Below are 22,574 nucleotides of genomic sequence, written 5' to 3' on the forward strand. Positions count from 1 at the left end.
TTTATTTTGAGACAGGGTCTCACTAAATTGCTTAGGGGCTTGCTAAATTGCTGAGGGTGGCCTCAAACTTGTACTCCTCCTGCCTTAGTCTCCCAAGTCATTGGAATTATAGGCATGCACCTATAAACCATGCCCAGTTTATGTAATCAATTTTTATGGACCTAATGTATTGTTAATATCTTTCTCTGTTAGTATATATAAAGCAAACTCATTCTTTGTAACAATAGCACTGAAATCTATTTTGTGGATAAACCATTATTTATTTAACCAGTTCCATATTTATGGGCATTTAAGTTGTTTCTATTTTTAACTTCTATTACAACTTATGCTACAATGATATACATGTATCTCTTTCTCCTTGTGGAAGTATATCTTAAGGGGAATTCTCAGAAAGGAAACAGTTTTAAATTTTGATAATGTTAAATTACTGTCTTAAAGGAACAAATAATTTATACTCCCAATAATAAAATATGAGTTTCTTGTGATCCTCCTGCCTCAGGCTCCTGAGTTGCTAGGATTATAGGCATGCTCCATCATGCCCAGTTTAATTTAATTGTTTGTTGTTGTTGTTGTGTGGTACTGTGGCTTGAACCCATTTATTTAATATAAATTTAATTTCTAATTAATTAATTAATTTTTGGTAGTGGGAATTGAACCCAGGGAACTTTACCACTGGAGTATATCCCTAGCCTTTTTAAAATTAATTTTTATGGGACTGGGGTTGTGGCTCAGTAGTAGCGGGCTCGCCTAGCACATGGGAAGCCCTGGGTTCAATCCTCAGCACCACATAAAAATAAATAAATAAAATAAAGGTATTGTGTCCAACTGCAACTAAAAAGTAAATGTTTAAAATTGAAAAAAATAATTTTTATGTTGTTATTTGTGTGTGTGTGTGTTATTGTGTTATTATTGGGGGTTGATCCCAAAGGAACTTAAGCACTGAACCACTTCCATAGCCTTTTTTTATTTTATATTTAAAGACAGAATCTCTGGGGCTGGGGATGTGGCTCAAGTGGTAGCGCGCTCGCCTGGCATGCGTGTGGCCTGGGTTCCATCCTCAGCACCACATACAAATAAAGATGTTGTGTCTGCTGAAGAAAAACTAACTAACTAACTAAATAAATTTTTTAAAATTAAATAAATAAATAAAGACAGAGTCTCACCGAGTTGGCTTAGGGCCTTGCTAAATTGCTGACGTGGCCTTGAACTTGAGATCTTCCTGTCTCAACCTCATGCATAGCTAGGATTATAGACCGGTGCCAGCATAGCCAGTTCTTTTTTCTTTTCTTTCTTTCTGTCTTTTTTTTTCTTTTTGAGATGGGTTAGAGATGCTGTCTTACTATGTTTCTCAGGCAGGTTTCAAACTCCTGGATTCAAGTGATCGATCACCCTGCCTTACTTCCCAAGCTCTGGGTCTATATAGGCATGAGCCACTGTGCCTAGCTGAATTTTAAATTTTATTCTTTTCTTTTCTTTTTAATGCCAAGGTGGGGTTCCAACATAGGACCTCATGCAAGTTAGGCAAGTGCTGTACTACCGAATATTTCATCTTTTAATTGCAGTATTCCTGCCAGGGCAAGGTGGCTGCACGCCTGTAGATTCTCCTTCTAGAGAGGATGAATTGGGAAGACCACTTGAGTCCAGGAGTTCAAGATTCGCCTGGCCGCTAATCTTGTAATCCCAGCCTGTAATCCCAGCCACTTGGCTCAGGAGGCTGAGGCAAGAGGATCACAAGTTCAAATCAGCCTCAGCAATTTAGCAAGGCCCTTAGCAATTTAGGGAGTCCCTGTCGCAAAATTAAAATAAAAGGGCCTGAGCATCTGGCTCAGTGTTTAAGTACCTACTTAGTGGTTAATAACCCCTGGGTGCTGTCCCCTGGTGCCAAAACATAGCCTGGGTAACAGAGGGAGACCCTCCCACCTCCACCACCCCATATAATTCTTCCTCAAAAAAATTTGTATTCTGGGTTGGAGATGTGGCTCAGCGGTAGCGCGCTCGCCTGGCATGTGCGTGGCCCGGGTTCGATCCTCAGCACCACATACAAACAAAGATGTGTCTGCCGATAACTAAAAAATAAAATATTAAAAAAAAAATTTGTATTAGAGGGTACAGCATTCTTTCAAAATAATATTTATGATTCACAAAAAAATAAGAAAAAGTTTATAAATTTTCTTTTTTACATCAATTATAATAAAAGATAACAGATTAACAGAAATATATTTTGTGTTTATTTAGTTTTCTACATCAGGAATTTGGACAAAAATAATTATTTAACATGCAAAATTTATTCTAGTAGGACTAGCAACAGTTCTAGATTTGAAGACATTGTGGAATGTAATTAATATATTTTTTAAGTTTTTTAAGTTGCAAATGAATCTTTCATTTTATTTATATATGGTGCTGAGAATCAAACCCAGAGCCTCACACATGCCAGGCAAGTGCTCTACCACAACTCCAGGGTTTTTTTTTTTTTTTTTTTTTTTGAGACAGGGTCTGGATGAATTGCCCAGGTGGACCTTGAACTTTTGATCCTTCTGCTTTATCCTCCTGAATAGCTGGGATTACAGGCTTATGCCACCAAGTCTGGCAGGAATGTAATATTTTAAAAGGTTTCTTTTTTCTTTCTTCTTTCCAGATACAGTTTTAAAGACCTTAGACTCCCTGATTATCTCCCACAAAATCTTATATTGTATATTATTATTGTTACTATTACTATATTGTATATTACTATTATTATTATTTGTGGTGTGGTGCTGGGGATTGAACCCAGGGTAGAGTACATGCAAGGCAAGCACTTTACCAACCGAGCTATATCCCCAGCCCTTATATTGTATATTATTAATGTAAGTATGGATTATAGATTTTATTATTGTAGTTCAGTAGAGTTTTGGTTCTCACCAAATTGTTTTGAGTATTAACAAGCTTCCCTATTTTCAGCACAACCTAAAATATGTTTCCTAGCCCTATTCCTGTAAGAAAAACTTAAGATACGTTCAAATATTAAAACTTGCCTGCTAGGAAGACAGTATGCAATATGCTTCTCTCTAAAGATACCATCTTTTCCAGCCATTACCAGGAACACAATATGTTCACTCACTGACTGTTTCATCTGCTTTAATTTGTATTCCCATCTTTGCAACATCAATGCACCACTAAATTGACAATACTAATTGGTATACCAGTATGTCCAGATATACTACATAATTAACTGTATAATCAGAAACCTTGAAATGAACAACTTTTATTTGCTGATCCAAGCTCTAAAATTGCTTTCATTTATTTATTTGTTTTTGGTATGGTACTGGGGATTGAACCCGAGGATCTACTACAGAGTTACAGAGGTAGCTCTACCACTCAGTTCTTTTTATTTCTTATTTTGAGACAGTGTCTTACTAAATTGCCCAGGTTGGGCTCAAACTTGCAATCCTTTTGCTTTAATCTCCCAGATTGCTGGCATTATAGGTACGCAGCACTGTATCCAGTGACTGCATTCTATTTTTAAAAATTAATGTACTTTATTTCAAATTCTTCTTTTTAATATTTTTTAGTTGTTGATGGATCTTTATTTTATTTGCTTATTTATATGGTGCTAGGAATCAAACCCAGTGCCTCACACGTATGAGGCAAGCACTGTACCGCTGAGCTACATACAACTTCAGGCCCTTACTCAAATTCTTTAAAATATTTTTTAGTTTTTGGTGCACACAATATCTTTTTTTTTTAAACATTCTTTTAGTTGTTGATAGATCTTTATTTTATTTATTTATAGTCAGTAATGAGAATCGAGCCCAGTGCCTCACACATGCCAGGCAAGTGCGCTACTGCTGAGCCACAGCCCTAGTCCCATGGACACAATATCCTTATTTTATTTTTATATGGTGCTGAGGATCAAACCCAGTACCTCATTCATGGTAGGCAAGCACTCCACCACTGAGCTATAATCCAGCTCTAATTCAAATTCTTTATTTTTTTAATTAAATGCCAACAAAATATTAAGTTATTCTATAGTCCTAGATATTTTATTCCCAAAGCTCTTAGAAATGGCAATGCAGCTTGTTTCTTTGACTTTCTCTCTGTGTGTCTGCTTGCACACTTGTTCATTTGTTGATGATATAACATGCTTGCCTTCAGTAACAACCTGAGATAGAACAGGGGTTATTCCAGGAAGTAAACATTATAGGACTGGAGGAACAATACCCCCAGCCCCACCCCCCCAACCCCCCAACCCGTCCCTGTACCTGGGATTGAACTCAGGGAAACTTGACCACTGAACCACAACCCCAGTCCTATTTAATATTTTATTTAGAGACAGGGTCTCACTGAGTTGCTTAGCACCTCACTGTTACTGAGACTGGCTTTGAACTTGAGATCCTCCCGCCTCAGCCTCCTGAGCCCCCCAGGGTTACAGGTGTGCATCACCACGCCCAGCCTCCTGGTACTTTTAATTTTTCACTGTTTATATAATTTTTTTAAAATTTATTTTTTAGTTTTCGGCGGACACAACATCTTTCTTTGTATGTGGTGCTGAGGATCGAAACCGGGCCGCAGGCATGCCAGGTGAGCGAGCTACTGCTTGAGCCACATCCCCAGCCCTGTTTATATAATTATATTTGGACTACCTACTTTCGCATTCCATATTATTCTTATATTGCTCTCCTTTTATTGTGGGAGCCTGGAACATAGTTTATATTCAGTATCTGTTGAATGGATAAATGAAGGAATTCCATGTTCAAATCCCATCCTCTTCAAAAAGATATTTATAACCTCTCATGCTACAATGATAAATCACTGTCCTGAGCTTAAGGCACTTATTGTTTGTACCACTCACTTATCCCATGTGTAAGATCCTTTCTTAGCATCTGAACAGCCATCTTAAGTGACAGCCACAATCTTAAGAAAAAATTTTGCTTTGGCGCCTAAGGGCCTTTCTGAGAAAGGCTTCCCACTCCCTTATACCAACCCCACCCTTAGCTGCCCACATTAGGACCCACCTGGCTCTAATCCCTGAGCCTTCCTCATAAAAGTCTCAAACCTCAAGCCTGTGTTGACTTTCTCCTATAGAGAGATGGCCTTATTTGTCAGCTCCGACAAATAAACTCTTGTGTGTATCTCTGCCTGGTCTCCATTTTTTAATTTCTTGCTCTCCTGTCTCCTGGTTCCTCGCTTTCCTTTCACCATGCAATTACAGATTCATAGGATTTGACAAGAGTTTAAAGGCTAGTTAACTAGTTTTTTTGTTTGTTTGTTGTACTGGGGATTGAACTCAGGGGCACTCGAACACTGAGCCACATCCCCAGCCCTATTTTATATTTTATTTTGAGATGGGATCTTGCTGAGTTGCCCAGGCTGGCCTTGATCCTTTTACCTCAGACTCCCAAGGAGCTAGAATCACAGGTATGTGCTACTGGGCTTACTCAGTGATACTTCTGATGAGAACACCATAGGCCTTCTATTTGTTTGTTTATTTACTTATTATTATTTTTTAAATTTATTTAGGCAATACTAGGGATTGAACCCAAGGGTGCTCTACCACTGAGCTACATCCACAGTTCTTTTTATTTTAAGTCAGGATCTCACTAAGTTTTGAGGCTGGGTCTTTTTTTTTTAAAGAGAGTGAGAGAGGAGAGAGAGAGAGGGAGGGAGGGAGGGAGGAAGAGAGAGAGAGAGAGAGAGAGAGAGAACTTTTAATATTTATTTTTTTAGTTCTCGGCGGACACAACATCTTTGTTGGTATGTGGTGCTGAGGATCGAACCCGGGTTGCATGCATGCCAGGCGAGCACACTACTGCTTGAGCCACATCCCCAGCCCTGAGGCTGGTCTTGAACTTGTGATCCTCCTGCCCCAAATTTGAGTTGCTGGGATTACATATATGTGCCACCATGCCCAGCTTTAGCCTTCATTTAAAAACAATCCATAGTTTGAATTGTCATTATAAATATTATTATTATTGTTGTCATTAAAAAATATTATTAAATTGCTGATAATATCCTTAATTACCAAGCAAAAATTGTCTTTTTCAATCTTTTGTGTATGATTTATCTTTTTTTTTTTTTTTAAAGAGAGAGTGAGAGAGAGGGAGAGAAAGAGAGAGAGAATTTTTAATATTTATTTTTTAGTTATCAGCGGACACAACATCTTTGTTTGTATGTGGTGCTGAGGATCGAACCCAGGCCGCACGCATGCCAGGCGAGTGCGCTACCACTTGAGCCACATCCCCAGCCCTATGACATATCTTTCAATCCAAGAATATTATCAGAAATTCTAAAGTTGCTGAAAAGAATTAAATGTCAGGGCTCAGCGGTACAGTGCTCCCCTAGCATGTGCAAGGCGCTAGGTTCAATCCTTAGCACTACATAAAAATAAACAAATAAAATAAAGGTTAAAAAAAAAGAATTTAATGTCAAAACAAGGCAATACATTCTAGAGAAGGAAAGGTAGCAAATAAAATAGAATTATAGAGAAACAAATTAGAAGAGTTGAGGGAGCCTGAGCCCCAATTATGAGATGGTTATACTATCTGGCACATAGCTATGTTTATTAAATATTTGCTAAATGAATGCAAATGTTCAAGCACTAAGGATATTCTACGCAAGAGAATACATTATAATAAAAATGCTTGGCTTAACCAGAATCCAGTTAATTAGCTATTTTCAATTTCAAAAATTTTGAGAACTTATATGAATTCAACATAGCACTACAGTCATTAAAAAGACTCATTTTCCTAGCATGTTGTAATTCAATATCCTATAATCTAAATATATATATTATAAATTACTTATTTTCTTTTTTTCTATTCACTTGGACTGTTTACGTATTAGTATCTGAAAGTAGTCCATAAGTGAGCTATTGGCCCTGGATAGGGCCAGCAATAACAACATGTTCCAGCAACAAAATGAACAAAAGAAACTTTGGAATGCACCTGGTTGCTTGTTCAAAAATAGCAGGTGATTGTTTTTTAATTTTTTTTTAAAGACTCTGAGGAATTCAAAATTGTCTCAAGGATTTTTGTTGCTACTCTTCCTATAAAAATTACCCTGATTACTTCTTGACCTCTACTTTGAAATCAGAGGAAGTCTTGCCATTTGATATTAATTCCATAGCTTTGGAACTTCTAGGTTTTCTTTTTTTTTTTTTTCTTTTTTAAATATATTTTTTTAGTTTTAGATGGACACAACATCTTTATTTTATTTTTATGTGGTGCTGAGGATCAAACGCAGTGCCTCCAACATAAGAGGGGAGCACTCTACCACTGTGCCATAACCCCAGCCCTCTATATTTTCTTTCTTTTCCTTTTTTTTTTTTTTTGATGGTGCTGGGGATTGAACCCAGGGCTTTGTGCATGTGAGGCAAGCACTCTACCAATTGAGCTATATACCCAGCCTCCTCTAGGTTTTCTTAAAGGGTATATTCTAAATATGGTGATTCCTGCATTGCTTGCACACTCAAAGCACACTCAAGCTCATTCCATCCCTGGATTACTACAAACATACATATATATTTATATATTTTTTTCCTTTTTTGTGGTGCTGGGAATCAAATTCAGGGGCCTGTGCATGCTAAGTAAATGTTCTACCACAGAACCACAACTCTAGTTCTACAAATACACATACACACACACATACAGATACACACGTAAATGCATCACATAATTTTCAAGAGAAAGGGCATTTAAGGTACTTTTTTTTTTGGGGGGGGGAGTACTAGAGATTGAACTCAGGAGCATTTAACTGATGCACCACATCCTCTTTTTACTTTTTATTTTAAGACAGGATCTTGCTAAGTTTGTTAGGGCCTCTCTAAATTGCTTGAACCTGTCATCCTCCTGCCTCAGCCTCCCAAATTACAGGCCTGAGCCACCATACCTGGCTTAGGGAACATTTTTCTATTTTATATATAGTATAGATGTTTCTCTGTTTAGCAATAATTGAAGTTTAAAAAATATTATGATACTTTCAATTTTCCTACTTTAAGAGGCAGTTAATTAAAATTATTTTTGGAGGATCTGTCACTAACCAAATAAGTATTGGAGACAACTCAGAACAGCGTTTAAAATTCTTTTAAAAAATTAGAGGGTAATGGGCTAGGGTGTACCTCAAAGATAGAGTACTTGCCTAGCATATCATGTTCGAGCCTTGGGGTCCATCCCAGTGCCTGAAAAAAAAAAAAAAAAAAAAAAAAGGAAAAGAAAAGTAGTAAAAATTTATGCTTAGAGCCAGCAATGAAAAGTGCAGAAACAGGTTTTTGTTGTTGTTGTTGTTTTGTGGGGGTGTGAGTACTTGGGATTGAACCCAGAAGGCTTTTACCACTGTGGCTCAGCCCTTTTTATTTTTAAAACTTAGACAGGGTCTCACTAAGTTGCTTAGGGCCTCTCTAAATTGCTGAGGATGGCCTTGAACTTGTGATCCTCCTGCCTCAGCCTTGCTGAAGCATGCACCACCATGCCCGACCAGAAATAGTTTTAATTTATCTTTTTTATTTTAATTTTTTGGTACCAGGGATTGGACCCAGGGGTGCTTAACCACTGAGTAACACCCAACAGCCCAGACATTTTTATATTTTATTTAAAGACAGGATCTTGCCAAGTTGCTGAGTCTGGCTTTGAACTCCTGATCCTTCTGCCTCAGCCTCCAGAGCCAAGGGCTTACAGGTGTGTGCCACTGTTTACAGTTTTTAAACCTATTTAAAATTTTTATTACCACAAGAACTGAAATGGCACTGAATAAGAATGTCAATGGTCAGTCTTATTCAAACACAGGAACCACACCTGGAGGCAACTAGTAGACATATGAATGAGCACCATCAGGGCCTATTTCAAATGTAAAAGACCTTAGGGCTGGGGGTGTGGCTCAAGGGGTAGCGCGCCTGGCATGCTTGTGGCCCAGGTTCGATCCTCAGCACCACATACAAACAAAGATGTTGTGTCTGCTGAAAACTGAAAAATAAATATTGAAATATTCTCTCTCTCTCTTAAAAAAAAAAATGTAAAAGACCTTGGGGCTTACCAGTAAGGACACCCAGCAGCTAGCTCCTTTGTCCCCAAGGTGGAAAATGGAAGGTGGGTGTGAACCAAATGGAAGTTATAGGAAGTCTATATCCTTCATACTTTTTCAATGCCTGTTTAACATACATTTTGCTCGTGCTCTACCCAGAACCATACATAAACTCCTAAGATGGCATATAAAAATGGTTTTTCTGCTATCAGGCCTCCTTCTGCATGGCAGGATTTCTATCTTTGCTTCAATAAATCCTGCTCTGTTTACTCTTCTGTGATAGACCATAGGTTTTATTCTTCAAAGTTTGTGAGAAAAGAACCCAGAGGAAATTAGTGAAGCAAAGAATCTAGTCTCATCTTAAAAACTCCAGTGTCAGCATCATATCAAAGTTGGTCACTATAACCTCCAAACTCATTTTAGGTCACATAAATAATACAAGCTAACGGATTGCCTCACTGGAGCCACAGTGAACTGATTTTAGGTCAAACACAATAGTAAAGATGTTTTAACTTGAGATAAATCTGTAATAAAAGTTTACTTTTCCAGTGCTGGGGATGGAACCCAAGGTCTGGCACATGCTAGGCAGGTGCTGTATACTGAGCTATATACCCGGCCCAACCTTTATAAATTTAAAAATGTACATTAATTTATTGTTTCACAAGCAATTATCCAGTATTCAGAATCTTCTGTGCTCTTAGACACTGGGATACAAAAATGGGTAAGATAAAATCCTATCCTTGGGCTGGGGATATAACTCAATGGAAGAGCACTTTCCTAACTTATGTAGGACCCTGGGTTCCATCCCCATCACAGGCACACACACACACACACACACACAAACAATAACAACAACAACAACACACACACACACTCAAAATACTGGTAATATATTTACCCAGGCTTGATGGTGCAAGCCTGGAGGCTAAAGCAGAAGGATTGAAAATTCCAGATATGGTTCAGCCATAGAGTGTCTTGGGTTAAATCCTCAGTACCACAGGAAAGAAAACAAAAACAGACAAATAAACAAACAAAAACCTTAGTTAAGGACTTCAGAAGTGGGTTTGTACTGTATGTTCAGTGAACTGGCTGTTGAATTAAATTAGCGTTTCAGAAGTATCTATTTAAATTCTTATTGTTGACACTACAGTGAAAGCAGTGAAACTTGTCAGCAGATGATAAAGTTTTATGGTTGATTTTCACACTTTGGTAGCTTGGGACCAATATCAAGTTTCTGGAAAAAACATCCTCTTTCCCCACCCTCCCATTACCAATAAACCAGACTGTCTTTGGGGCTACATGTGTCCTTGGAATAAAGAGGTATCACAATCTTTTACTTTTTTCATTTTCCATTTTTCCATCTGAGAAGTTACTTCAGCCTCCGTCCCCCCAACATTCCCCCCACCCACCATCCCCGTGTCTAAAATAGTTCAGGTTGTTAGATTATTATACGTTCCACAGGGAAAAGCCTGCATTTCACTATTTTTTCAATTCCCAAGACCACCAGTTAGTGGTATTATTTCTGGGTGACTGGAACACCTTTTACAAGCAGCTGGAGGAGGTATGAGTGTCCCTAGATTACTGGCTTTCCACAGACTAGTCTTTTAAGAAAGCGGCACTGTTCCCACGGAAATTAACAACCATTCAATTCTGAGAGGCCTGAAATCTCACTGCTAAAGCGGAAAACAAAACAAAACAAAAAAACCTGGATTGTGATGGGTTGGGTTACCGTGTGAGAAGGGCAAGAGGGAGTTGGTGGATAGACAGGATGTCAAAATTGGACTTCACTAAACGACTCATTAAAACTACGAAAACTAAATCTTTGCTGACGTAGAGGAGGATTAAAAGATTAAAAACTCAATTTAAAACAAAATTCAGCAAACATGGGGTTAGTATAACTTCAGTCTGGTGCTTACAAGACCACCTTCTCGGTCACCTCACGCCAGAGCCTGGGCACAGGTGTGAGGATTTTGCAAAGCAGTTTTAAAACTATTTTTCAACGCCAAGTCGTGATCCCTAAGAACTTTGGGAGTGCAAAGCACGTCACGCAGCCTAGTTTTCTCCCCCTGTTGCTAACCTTTCCGCCTTTCCCATCCTGCCACTCCCCCTTCGCAGTCGCCTCCAGCCAGGAGGCGTTTGTTTATGTGACGTCCGCTGTAGTAAGCCGTCCCCGCCCTCGTTTCCCTCAGGCCGCCTCGTTTCCCGCGCCGCGGTACTTCTCCCCTTAAAAGGACAATAGAGGCCCCGGGAGCGCGCGCGGCCGCCTGGCCTTCTCCCCTCCCAGTCCGCGACGCGCGCGCGCCCGTATGCAAATAAGTTCGATTCAAGAGAATTTTGTACCGGGAGTCGCGCGTGCGCAGAGGGAAAGAGGAATCTACACCTTCCCGTCCGGCGGTAGCAACTGCAGAACTGCAGGAGACAATCTTTCTAGACAAGGCAGTTGAGGAGGGAGCGCTTGGAGGGGGTTGGCCTGGTGTGCACTCCGCACCTCGGGGACGCTATTGCGCGTGGATCGGCAGTTTTGGGAAGGTGAGTGACTCTGATCATTACTCTGGTGCAAAACTGTCTCACAAGGCTTTGATTTCAGAGTGTTTTTTTTTTCCTCTTTCACCTCACCCACCTCCCCCCAGCCCTTACACACACACACACGCACGCACACACAAACACAGGAAGTTTTGTCTTGGAGATGGCATTGCTGGGAGCGCTGTTTTTGTGATTTTTCAGACCCCGGGGTCTTTTGTGTGTACATGTTTAGCGTGTACTTTTAAATTGGGGAGGGTATTTGAGGTAAACCGAAAGTCGGGGGCCGGGGGAAGTGAGTGGATCCTGGAAATGACTGAGGAGTCGCGGAGTTGAGGGATCCACGTTGAAGGTGACAATGACTTTTCGCAGCCGCAGTGTTCCCTAGCGAAAGAGAACCCGGTGGCTGGAAGGCCCGGGAGGAAAATGACTTGCTGGCAGTCGCGGGGCGGCCCGGGGTCGTGCGTCCGCGTGGGCGCGAGCTCGAGGAGGGTCGGGCGCCGTTGTGAAACCTCGCTCTGTAGTTTGATCGCAGCCCCCTGCGCGTGTTTTGATAGGGTGGACAATAAACGCCATCGCTCGAAAACTAAGTTGCCATCTCCTTTCCGAGCTGGCGGCGCTAGGGGGTTTAAATCGGCCTTCGGTGGTCAGCGCCGGGTTTCCCGGGAGCGCACGCGGCGTGGCGTTGTTTGCCGAACTCCGGGGGGATGCGGATGCGACAATGAGAGCAACACGCGGTCGCTTAAAAACAGCCTGGCTTCCACACGCCTGCTGTCCGCGGACCGCGCCCAACAGCCGCTGGTGGCCGAGGTGTCTTTGCAGCCCGAAGTTTTGCTCCCCATTTATTCACCTGTAGCGTAGGTGTGGGCGCTACGCGAGGGCTTCCCATTCGGAGGGTGACCGCCCGCGGTTTAAGATGGCCAGTTACGCTAAGTTCCTGAGGGATGGAGGCAGTGGCGTTGTCTGCGCTGCGGGAGCGAGCGAACTCCGGAGGGCACCGCTTTTTGTGCTCAACATGACAGACCACGTGCTTCGGGCAGCAATCCTGCTCTGGGAATGAATGTCCAGCTCCTTGTGAGCTGTGGGATGCGGTCGCTGTCGGGCAGGTCCGGCCGGCAGGACAATGTGATTCGCTGATGATGGCGTCCTGCCAGTTTAAAAAGCAGAGTGAAAGTCGCCAACTCTCAGCCTGTGCGGGGCGGGCAATCCGGGCGTTTCTCATCAAGGACACTGCAAAACTTTGATTAAATGGCCTCGTTGCCGAGGGGAGGACGAGAGGATGGGGCTCCGGACCCTCAGGACGCGGGTCGGGACCCTTCCCGGAGGTGCTCGTCAAGTGTCTCGCCCCTGAGAAACACTCCGACATCCTTGATGCTGCACGTAGGCAGCGCCGGGCTGGACAGAAAACAAAGAGCTGCATGTGCCCGTGCGGGCCCCGCGGCGCTCGGGGCGACGGCCGAGCGGAGGGCCTTGCGGGCCAGGGGCCCCGAAGTTTGGGCGAGTGTCGGGAGGGGCTTTTGTCCCTCAGGCCCTCGTGGGGAAACTTTGGCGGCGCGACTTGTGCTAGGTGCCATGCTGGTGCGCAGGGAGGCGGCGTGCTTCCCTGCTCCCGGCGCGCGGGTGAGGCGACCGAGTCGGGCCCCCAGCACTTCAGCCCAGGCTCCAGGGGCCGCGGCCGGCGAGGGTCGGGGAGAGCTAGACTCGGACTTCTCGGGCCGTTACTGGTGGCCCGGGAGTCTGCGTCTGGGAGGTCTGTGGATTCGCCTTTGAAGTCGAACTGTTGCCATGTTTGAATTACGTCAGGGCAAAGCCATGAGGAGGAACAAGCCCCGGCAGCGCGGCGTGCGGGAGGCGCGGCCTGCGGGAGGCGCCAGGCGGGCCGGGCGGGCGCGGGGGCCCGTTGTTCCCACTCAGGTGAGGGAGGCGTCTGCGGGGGATGCGGTTCGCCTCCCGCTGCCCTCTCCCTGGCGAGCCGCCCTTCACAGGAACTTTCTTTCTTCCCGACCCGTGGTGTCTTATTTACCAACAAATCCACCAGGGAGCATTTCTATTTGCCGCCTGGTGTCTCTCTCCTCGGTCGCCGCGTGCCGAGGGGACGCGCAGTTTGGGAGGGGAGGGGGCGAGACCCCGGGAGAGCACGCGGGAGGCATTTTGCTGCTTTCGGGGAAACGGGCGAGTGCCGCTAGCCCCTCCTCCACGCTAGCGTCCTCGCACGTCCAGGGGGCCCAACCCGGACGACACCCGAAAAGCCCCGTGGGGAAGTTTCGGGGCTCCTGGTTGCCCTGCTGATGCTGAGGGAAGCCAGGTCTGTGGGCGAATCCTGCGTGCCAGCAGGCTTTGTGTGCTTTGGTGTGGGAGGGGGAAACCGGGAAGGGCAGGTTTGTTTTGGTTGGGGTGGGTTTCTTGGGGTGGGAAGGTGGTGCGGAGTTTGTGCTGGTAACTATGACCCCAGTCAGTTTCTTTGTTTTTTTATTTTCTCCTTCTAACCTTCCATTACTGTAGGCACTCAGAAGAGGAGGAATTACTGTTTAGCCAAACAGGGACCCTGTTACAGTTTTATCCCAGCATTGGTTTTCCCTTGTTGACGTTGTCCCAAGGAAGTTTAAAGACAACTTTTTTCTTTTTCTTTTTCTTTTAATAATTAAAATGAATTTGACCTTATCATTAAAAGTACACTGAAAGCACCTGCTTTGGAATTGCTAGTTTGCCAGACTTGAAAAGCCCTTTAATAATTGATGTTGCAGAACTGAACACATTTAGTTGCCCAGCCTTAAGTCTGGGAGTTTCTGATGAAGTTCCGGAGCAAAGGCTAATGGCATTTTATGCTATGATTTTGGGAGAGGGGATCTTTTTTGGCCTAGGTGTGTGCGACTCAAATATTCAAATGCATTATCTTAGCATGACCTTGAGGAAGCAAATGTTAAGGGGGTTGGGCCTTTCAGAGATATTATAAGGGGCTGGTGAGGAAGCTGCTCCGGAAGATGACACTGGTAATGGCTAACTAGCTTGACCCTTCTAGTTTCTCCCTAGTTCCTGTGATGTGAACTGGGGTTGACCTTCTGGTTACAACCCCTCCTTGGTGGTTTTTTTTTTTTTTTTTTTTTTGGGTATGTGGCCCCAGGCATAGCTCAAAAAATTATACTGGTTTGACACATGGATGCTTCTTTGGTATTTGGGGTTTGCCTGCAGTCTAGACATTCGATAAGCAGCACCATATCTGTTGCTTCTTTGCTTCTTTCGTGATTTCTACTGTTCTAATCCGTTTAAGGGTTAGTTTAGAAATGGTTATGACTTGACTGGAAAATAATGTCCTTAAATGTTTTGCACATACACACCAAAAATTCCATAAAAATTGAAAACCAGTTTTTCTTTTCATTGTTTAATGAACACATTCCTCCTAAGTTTTGAATGACCAAATTACAAATACTGAAAGGCAACCAGTATCAGTACATTTCTGAAGTGAATAGAAAGAGCCAGGTCATGAAAATGAAAAACCTTGAACATAGTAAATTTTGGTTTTCCTTCAGGCTATTATTTTTCATGTATTTAAAATGCCTGTGAGGTGTTTTGCACATAGACTGAGATTGTTTTTCTTAGTTCTTCATATCTCAGTTACTGGTAGAATTTCTGTATCCTTTGAAATTTTTAAATACCATAGAACTTAATGCTTTCATTCTAATAATCAGATGGTGTATATAATAAAAGATTTGGTTTATCAAGGGGAGTTAGGGTGGGAAAGACAGACAGGGACTCCACTACCTTCTGTTGGTATTTTGTGGGAGATTGGAGATGAAAAGTCAATGGGTAGAATATTCTAGAATCTTGATGGACAACAGGCTCTAAGGCTGCTGTTTCACAGTATTCTTTTTTATTTCTATGTATCTGAAATCTGTATGGTCAAGTTCTTTTGTCCCCTCCACTCCCTGTGCCCCACTGTATTAATTAGGTCTTGGGAAAATATTTGACCCTGAGCTCAGACTCAGGAACATTTCTGTCAGCAACATAATTTGAGTGTGATTTTTTTTTTCCTTGTAAAATAAACTGAAGCTTATTTGAAACCCAAACCAACTTTATAAGGCTGTTATGAGGACAGTTAATTACTTTACCATTGCAGGCACATAGGTTGCTTTAGAGATATGTCATTTTCTATTAACTTCAGAGATGGTAGGAATGTAATTGAAGAAAGGGAACATGTTTTTTACAGCACACTTGGGTTAGTGGTTCAGAAGTTTCTGGATCTGAGATGGTACAGCCTCGTTTCCAAAGCTGTGATCATCCATCTCAGAGTTACTTTGTGGTCCAGTTTTCTCATCTGTGAAATGGCAGTCGAACCTATCTCATGGAGTTGTAAATTATTAAGCAAGTGATATGGTTAATAAATACTGGCTGCTCTTATCCTCACAACATTGGTAAGCAGACATTTTACATAAGATAAAACTGAGACCTTTGTCAATTACCTTGCCCAGAGAAACATTCAGTAAATGTTGAATGGAAAGAGTGAATGTTTGGCCCCTTCCCCCACATTCAGAAACCGGTTCTGGGAAGACACTGCCTTCAACTCCTGGTTGCCTTTCCAATTCTGATTCAACCATTTTATATCAGAAAGCCCTCTCTAGACCTAGAAAAGGCCACTTTTCTTTCTTGTTGATTTCCCTTGTTCACAGGAATGTCCTGTATTTTTGACATTTAGTTTTGATTCTGTGGGGATTTTTATTGTCTTGGTTCTCCAGTGTTCCTTTTAATTGTATATGTAACTAAAATTTTTTGTACTATGTAAATAATCTGGAAATCTAGTCCAAAAGACAGGTTCTTGTTTTCAATGTAAGGAGGTTTTCTTCTTGCACCAGTGATATTAAAGTTGTAGGTATATTTGCTATTATATTCAAGTATGAAAGTTGCAACTAGGCTAAATTAATTCACTTCTACTGTTGTATTTAGTTGTTTCCACCTATTGGTTATTGTAATTTGGTTAATGTTAGTCTTTGCTGAATTGCAGTAGTTCTCATTTTCCCCCACATTAGTCTGCTAATCTCCCCACACTCCCATTAGAAATAAGCATGAAATCTTTTTCCTACCAGTTTTGAAAATTGTTTACCATTCATTCTTCTCTTCAGTAATTTGTTCAATTTACATTTCCTGGAAATCTTTTTATTTTATTTTTTAGTTTTCGGCAGACACATCTTTTGTTTGTATGTGGTGCTGAGGATTGAACCTGGGCGACACACATGCCAGGCGAGCGCGCTACCACTTGAGCCACATCCCCAGCCCCTCCTGGAAATCTTTAAACCTCATAATTTATAGACCAAAGGTTAAAGAAAAGGAACTCATTTTAAAACATTAGTTTTTTAAAAGTTTTTCTTCCCATATTTATTGTGATCACCATTTCTTAATCTGTATCCTTCAGATTCATCTTGGCTATCCTCTCTTTGGGTAATTAGCAAATTCCTTGTGTACTGTGTACAGTTAGCACCTGGTTGTAATGGTAAGACTTTGTGCCCTGCAACAGTTTACTATTGAGCAGAGTAGGTAATACAAATAAAGAAGTAAGTGATATATTGTTTGGCAGGTGTTCTAAAGTGGGTATGGAATAGTTTTGTAAAAATTATTAAAGAATTCTTTATTTTTTAAATTTGGTACCAGGGATTGAACTCAGGGGCACATGACCACTGAGCCACATCCCCAGCCCTAATGTATTTTATTTAGAGACTGGGTCTCACCATTGCTTGAAGCTTGCAATCCTCCTGTCTCAGCCTCCGGAGCTGCTGTGATTACAGGCATACACCCGGGTAGAATTCTTAAAATAATTTCCCAGGTTTAGGGAATGGGAAGGATACCATCTCATACTGAGTAACAGAATGGCTAGTTATTAAAATTGGTCTGATACTCACAGAATATAAGAGTTTCAACCTGGGAGCAGCTAGTAAGCAGGACTAGATCCTGAAGAGCTTTGAAATCTTTGCCAAGGAGGTTAGATATTATCCTAAAGGCAGGGTTGATTTAAATTTGAGTTTTAGGAAGATAGTACCTGTTTGAAGGATGTAGACAATTCAGTTATGAGGTCCTAACAGGAGACCAAGCACCAAGATGAAGGACAAACAGGCAGTAGGGATGGAGAGGAGGATATGAGAAGGGAAGAAGCAGATCTCTAAAGGATCTCATAGGTCTCTTGATGGGGGGATCCTGGAGAGAATGAGAAGGAAGAGACTGGTTGACTTCAGATTTGTGTGTGTAACTGTGGGTAATAACCAAGACAGGTAAACACAGGAAGAAAAGATTTAGAAGGGTAAGTTATGTAACCAATTTAAAAGGGCATATAAGGATTAAAATTGACCAATTGGCTCTATTGAGCTACAGCAAAAATAAGAGGTTGGAGCAGGACATGAATATAGGGAAATTACCATTAAGGGTGTTGGTAACTTCCAGAGAGTGGACGCCCCAAACAGAAAGCAAAATGATATCTGAAATGTTAGAGGACAGAAAAGGGGAAGATCCATGTATCAAAAGAACTGTCAGATCTGAGTGTAAAATACCACTTCTTGTTGTTACTTTAAAGATATTCAAGAGTTAGAATTTATCACTATTTTATAGATGAGGAAACAGAAGGATCAGAAAGGTTAGGGAAATTTACTGAGGTTTGGGTTAGATCAGGTCTGTGTTTACCATAACCCCTGGATTGAATCCAAGGCCTACTGAGCTAACCCCTGGCCCTTCACTTTTTTTATTTTGAGGTGGGGTCTTTCTGTGTTACCCAGGCTGGCCTCAAATTTGAGATTCTTCTGCCTCAGGCTATTGAGTAGCTGGGATTATGGGTACATACCACCATGGATGGCCCACATCCCTTTTCTTAACATTTTTATCAAGCCTGAAAATGAAAAACATCTTTATAAGAAAGGACTATGGGCCTATTATAATGACTGTAAAGTCTCCTTAAAAAGATCAAGTTCCTCTTTTCCTGCAGGCCTAGACTTAAAACCTTAAAATAGGGAAAACTTTCATTTAATTTGTTGGATATATCCTGGTAAAGACAGAATTTACATTTCTGTAATGTGCAAGTCTTAAATTCAAGGGAAAAAACCGTGAGCACAAGCACTTGTATTTTCTTATGCTTGTTTCATAGCAGCATCCTTGGAAAGTAGAAGTGAGGTTTTTTTATCCTAATATACAAAGAGGCAAATAAAATTAAAAGTTACTTCCTATTAAGTTGTAAAGACAGAACCCAAATAGACATCAAGTTGACTCATAGTACTTTTTTCATTGCTCACTATAGTTAACATTTTGTAACTGAGAATCATCTCTTAAAAGCAAATAAAGACTCCAACCCCCCCTTCAACTTCCTTATCCTCTGGAATCACTCTTAATGTAGAATTGGGATAACTAGTATTTTTTTATACTATCTAAAGTCTGGATATGTGATTTTTATTTTCAATCTGTGCTGCTTTAGCTGAAGGCTTGTTTTTAGTTTGGACCCCTTTCCTGTAGGATGTTTTAGGCTCCTCAGCCAATTATGGATCCTGTAGACAGCCACAGTTATAAATGTTTTTCCATATTTTATAAGAGACAGGGTATGTGTGTGTGTAAAAGCTGTTGGCAAGCAAGTGGGGGTCCAACACCCCTTTTTCATTTCTTCCAGGCAGATTTAAATTTTATCTCTTAAGTGATTAAATTCAGAACCTTTAAAGCTGGGACATAACGCTGGTATCTGGAAGTAGGTAAGAGGAAATAATAATGTTTTATTATTGCATGGCTTCCTTAAGCACTGATGAAATATGTTTCATTGTTGGTGAATACTACAACCAAGTGGCCTAGCAGCGGGAGAATACAAAGCGCTTAGTCCTGTTGACCCTTTGTGAAGAGTGTTGCTCTAGTTACACTGTTAGTGTTTACTGGATCCTGTATTTACAGATGATTAAAGATAGTATACGATTGACTAAAATGGTGGCATTACCCATTACAGCAACTCTAGTATCCCACAGCATGTGATCAACTGGGTTTTTTTTTTTTTTAATGCTTATTTTTTTTTTCTTCCTTTCCCATCATCCTGTCATTTAAAGCTTGGCTCTAAAAGAAATGCATCTCTTTCACTTCAAAGTTGTCTTTGGTTGCTTGGTTCCTTTTGTCTTTGTTCATCGCTGCTTCCTTCCCATTTTACAAATCTTTTGCTTGTCTCCTCTGGGCAGTTTCCTTCCCATTCTGCTGTTGTCTATTCTGATTTCACTAGTCCATTCTATAATCTGTCCCGTGTAATGTATTTTCTAACATGTATCTCTCCATCTGTAGATCTTTGAGGAAGTTTATTTAAGCCCTCTGGGCTTCTTTCAGTTTCCTCTTTTAGTTAAATGAAGGTGTGTGATGATAACCAGAGTTATGGGGGAGTGATGCTCTTGATTTAAAAAAGATAGCTGTATAGAAGGGAGCAAAGTGAAAGTAAGCTGCCTTCATTCATGCTTGCACTTTTCAGAGGCAACTACTGTTTACTATTAAGTTCTCACTTTTAAAACATTCTGTGCTCGTTATATAGAACAAGATATTTTGGACATAAGGAATGAAACAGTTTTTTATAGTATTAGTCTGATAATCTGTGGACATTAGGTCATTTCAAATGTTTGTGTGTGTGTTTGTTTAGGTCTAGGTTGTTGATTTTTAGAAAGAAAACATGACTAGAAGCTATAAGGTTTTAGTTTATTGTAATCTAAGAATATTTTCACTTGGGAGGTTGGTTGCTTTCCTGATTTGTGCCTATCAGAATTTCAGTTCCCAAGATGGCATGGACAAGTTGTGAAATTAACTGTTGAGTTACCACCTTTGGCTACTTCTTAGTTTTCTTCCATATAGTCCATCCAGGGGAATTTTTGAGTTTTGAAAGGTATGTTTGAATGTAAAACAGTCAGAAGTACAACTCTAGAAAGTGGAATTGGGAAGTTACTGTATTGAAGAAACTATTGGTATCCTTTAAAGCCATAAACAATCAATTAAGGTGAGTCTAACAAATGTTACATTTATAATAAGAACCCTCTCCATTTACCTAAGTATTAAATTAACAAGCTTTTAAGATTAAAAAGAGATAAAAAATACTGGACAGAAGTAATTTCTTCAACTTTTCACCCAATTCCATGCTAAAAAGGATATTAAAACTGAAATTTGCATTTCAGTATTAGTATTTGGTATTAATATTTTTAAAAGGTCATCTTCAACATTATCAGAAAACTTAAATGGTCTTCCTACAATATTGACTTACAGTAGAGATTCTTTTTCCATACTATTTATGTTATACACAGTGAACTTAAGTGTGTTAAATTAGGTAAAATATTAGACATCATCTCGTCATCTTTGGCTTCACAGTCTCATTCAAATTGACCCTTTACATCTTTGATATATATAGGGTGCTCTTATTCTTTTCTTTTTTTTTTCTTTTTCTTTTTAATATTTATTTTTTAGGTGTAGATGGACACAACACAATGCCTTTATTTTTATGTGGTGCGGAGGATTGAACCCTGGTCCCGCTCTACCACTAAGCCACAATCCCAGCCCCTCTTATCCTTTTCTTGACTCATCAACACCAGCATTACATTCCCCATGTTTTCATTGAGATGATCATTAGATTTATATGAAACTCAACAGTAGGTAGAAAAATCTCCAGCAGATGTTTAGAATTAATTTTTGTATTTTGAAATGTTACTTTTTGGTCTCTTTGATATTTTGTTTGTATAGTTAGTTATTTCTTACCACTTTTGCTGATTTAGTTGAAATTTGGGAGGTTCACTTAAATTGACAGAACTAAAATTTTAGGGTAGCTGATTTGTTTTTAACTGTTACAGTAATTCTAAACATTTGAGTGTTTAGTCAATAGTAGCTAAGGAAATATGTCAATGAATATACTTTGTCAAATATTTATCAAAGGTAAAGTGTTATACAAATGACAGCTTTTAAAATAATTTATATTTGTGGTGCTGGGGACTGAACGGAGGAGTGCTTTTCCACTGAACGACAGTCCCCAGTCTCTTTATTTTTGAGGCAGGGCCTCATTAAAGGTCTCAGGCAGTTCTTGAACCTGTGATCCTCACAAGTAGCTGGAAATTATGCATTTGTGCCATTGCATTTGGCAAATGACAGCATATTAAGAAAAGTTTAGTTATGAGGCCCTAAGCAACTTGGCAAGACCCTGTCTCAAAAAATGAAAAGGACTACAGATGTGGCTTTATAATTGAGCACCCCTGGGTTCAATCCCTGGTTAAAATTCTTAAAAAAGCCACATTTATTGAGTATTCTCTGATACTAGTGCTATCATAGATGCCGAGGTTATGAAGATGATAAAGACAGGAGAATTCCCAACTCATTTAAGTGTATCTTTAAGAAAGAGGCTTATAATAAATTCACATGCCATAAACTTCACCTCGTAATGTATACAATTTGGTGGCCTTTAGTATATTGACCAAGTTCTGCAGTCATCATTGCTATTTAACTTTGGAAGACAAATTTTTATAATATTTTAAGTCTTCCCTTATTTTTGGGTTTATCACAAAGCTTAATTTTCTTCTGTTCTCCCTAAGTGCACCCTTAAAGGTAAGATTGTGTAGAGTCTGCCTTCCACTGTAATTGTTCATCAGTTAGGAAGTGGATGGTATTTGCCTCCATCTATTAAAACAGTGCTGAAAGGTGTGATGCTTTTAACCCAGAATAGATTTAAAAGGTGCAAAAAATTTAATAGCTAACTTGTTATTTGAACAAATAAGATAGATTGTTGTGGAGGAATTATTTAATATTTCACAAGTGTAGGACTAGGAAAGAGTTCGAGAGAACTATCATACCATTTCAAATAACAAATGACATTTAAAATCAAATTATGCTACACCAGCTCTCTACTTTCTCAAAAATATTCAGAAACTTGGTTTCAGAAGCCATTTTATGTCCTTACTTTTACTCCAGAAATTTGGTAAGGGTGTTTTTGGTAGGGGTGTTTGGGGATTTAACTCAAGGCTTTTACACTGAGTTGCATGTTAAGCAAGCACTCTACCAACTAAGCTTTATCTCTAGCCTCTAGCCCTTTTTATTTTTTATTTTGAGAC

The 22,574-nt window shown here is 40.4% G+C and overlaps 1 protein-coding gene across 1 annotated transcript in view; it reads left to right on the top strand.

Annotated features, from left to right (window-relative positions):
* Positions 1–11,366: 11,366 nt before the first annotated feature.
* Positions 11,367–22,574, top strand: part of Sinhcaf (SIN3-HDAC complex associated factor) — a 36,631-nt gene continuing 25,423 nt past the window's right edge. The window contains exon 1 of the mRNA XM_077798918.1: positions 11,367–11,520. The gene's annotated coding sequence lies outside the window, so the exon portion shown is untranslated. The remainder of the gene's footprint in view (positions 11,521–22,574) is intronic.

This window comes from Urocitellus parryii, chromosome 5 (assembly GCF_045843805.1).
Source record: "Urocitellus parryii isolate mUroPar1 chromosome 5, mUroPar1.hap1, whole genome shotgun sequence".
NCBI classification, from domain to species: Eukaryota; Metazoa; Chordata; class Mammalia; order Rodentia; family Sciuridae; genus Urocitellus; species Urocitellus parryii.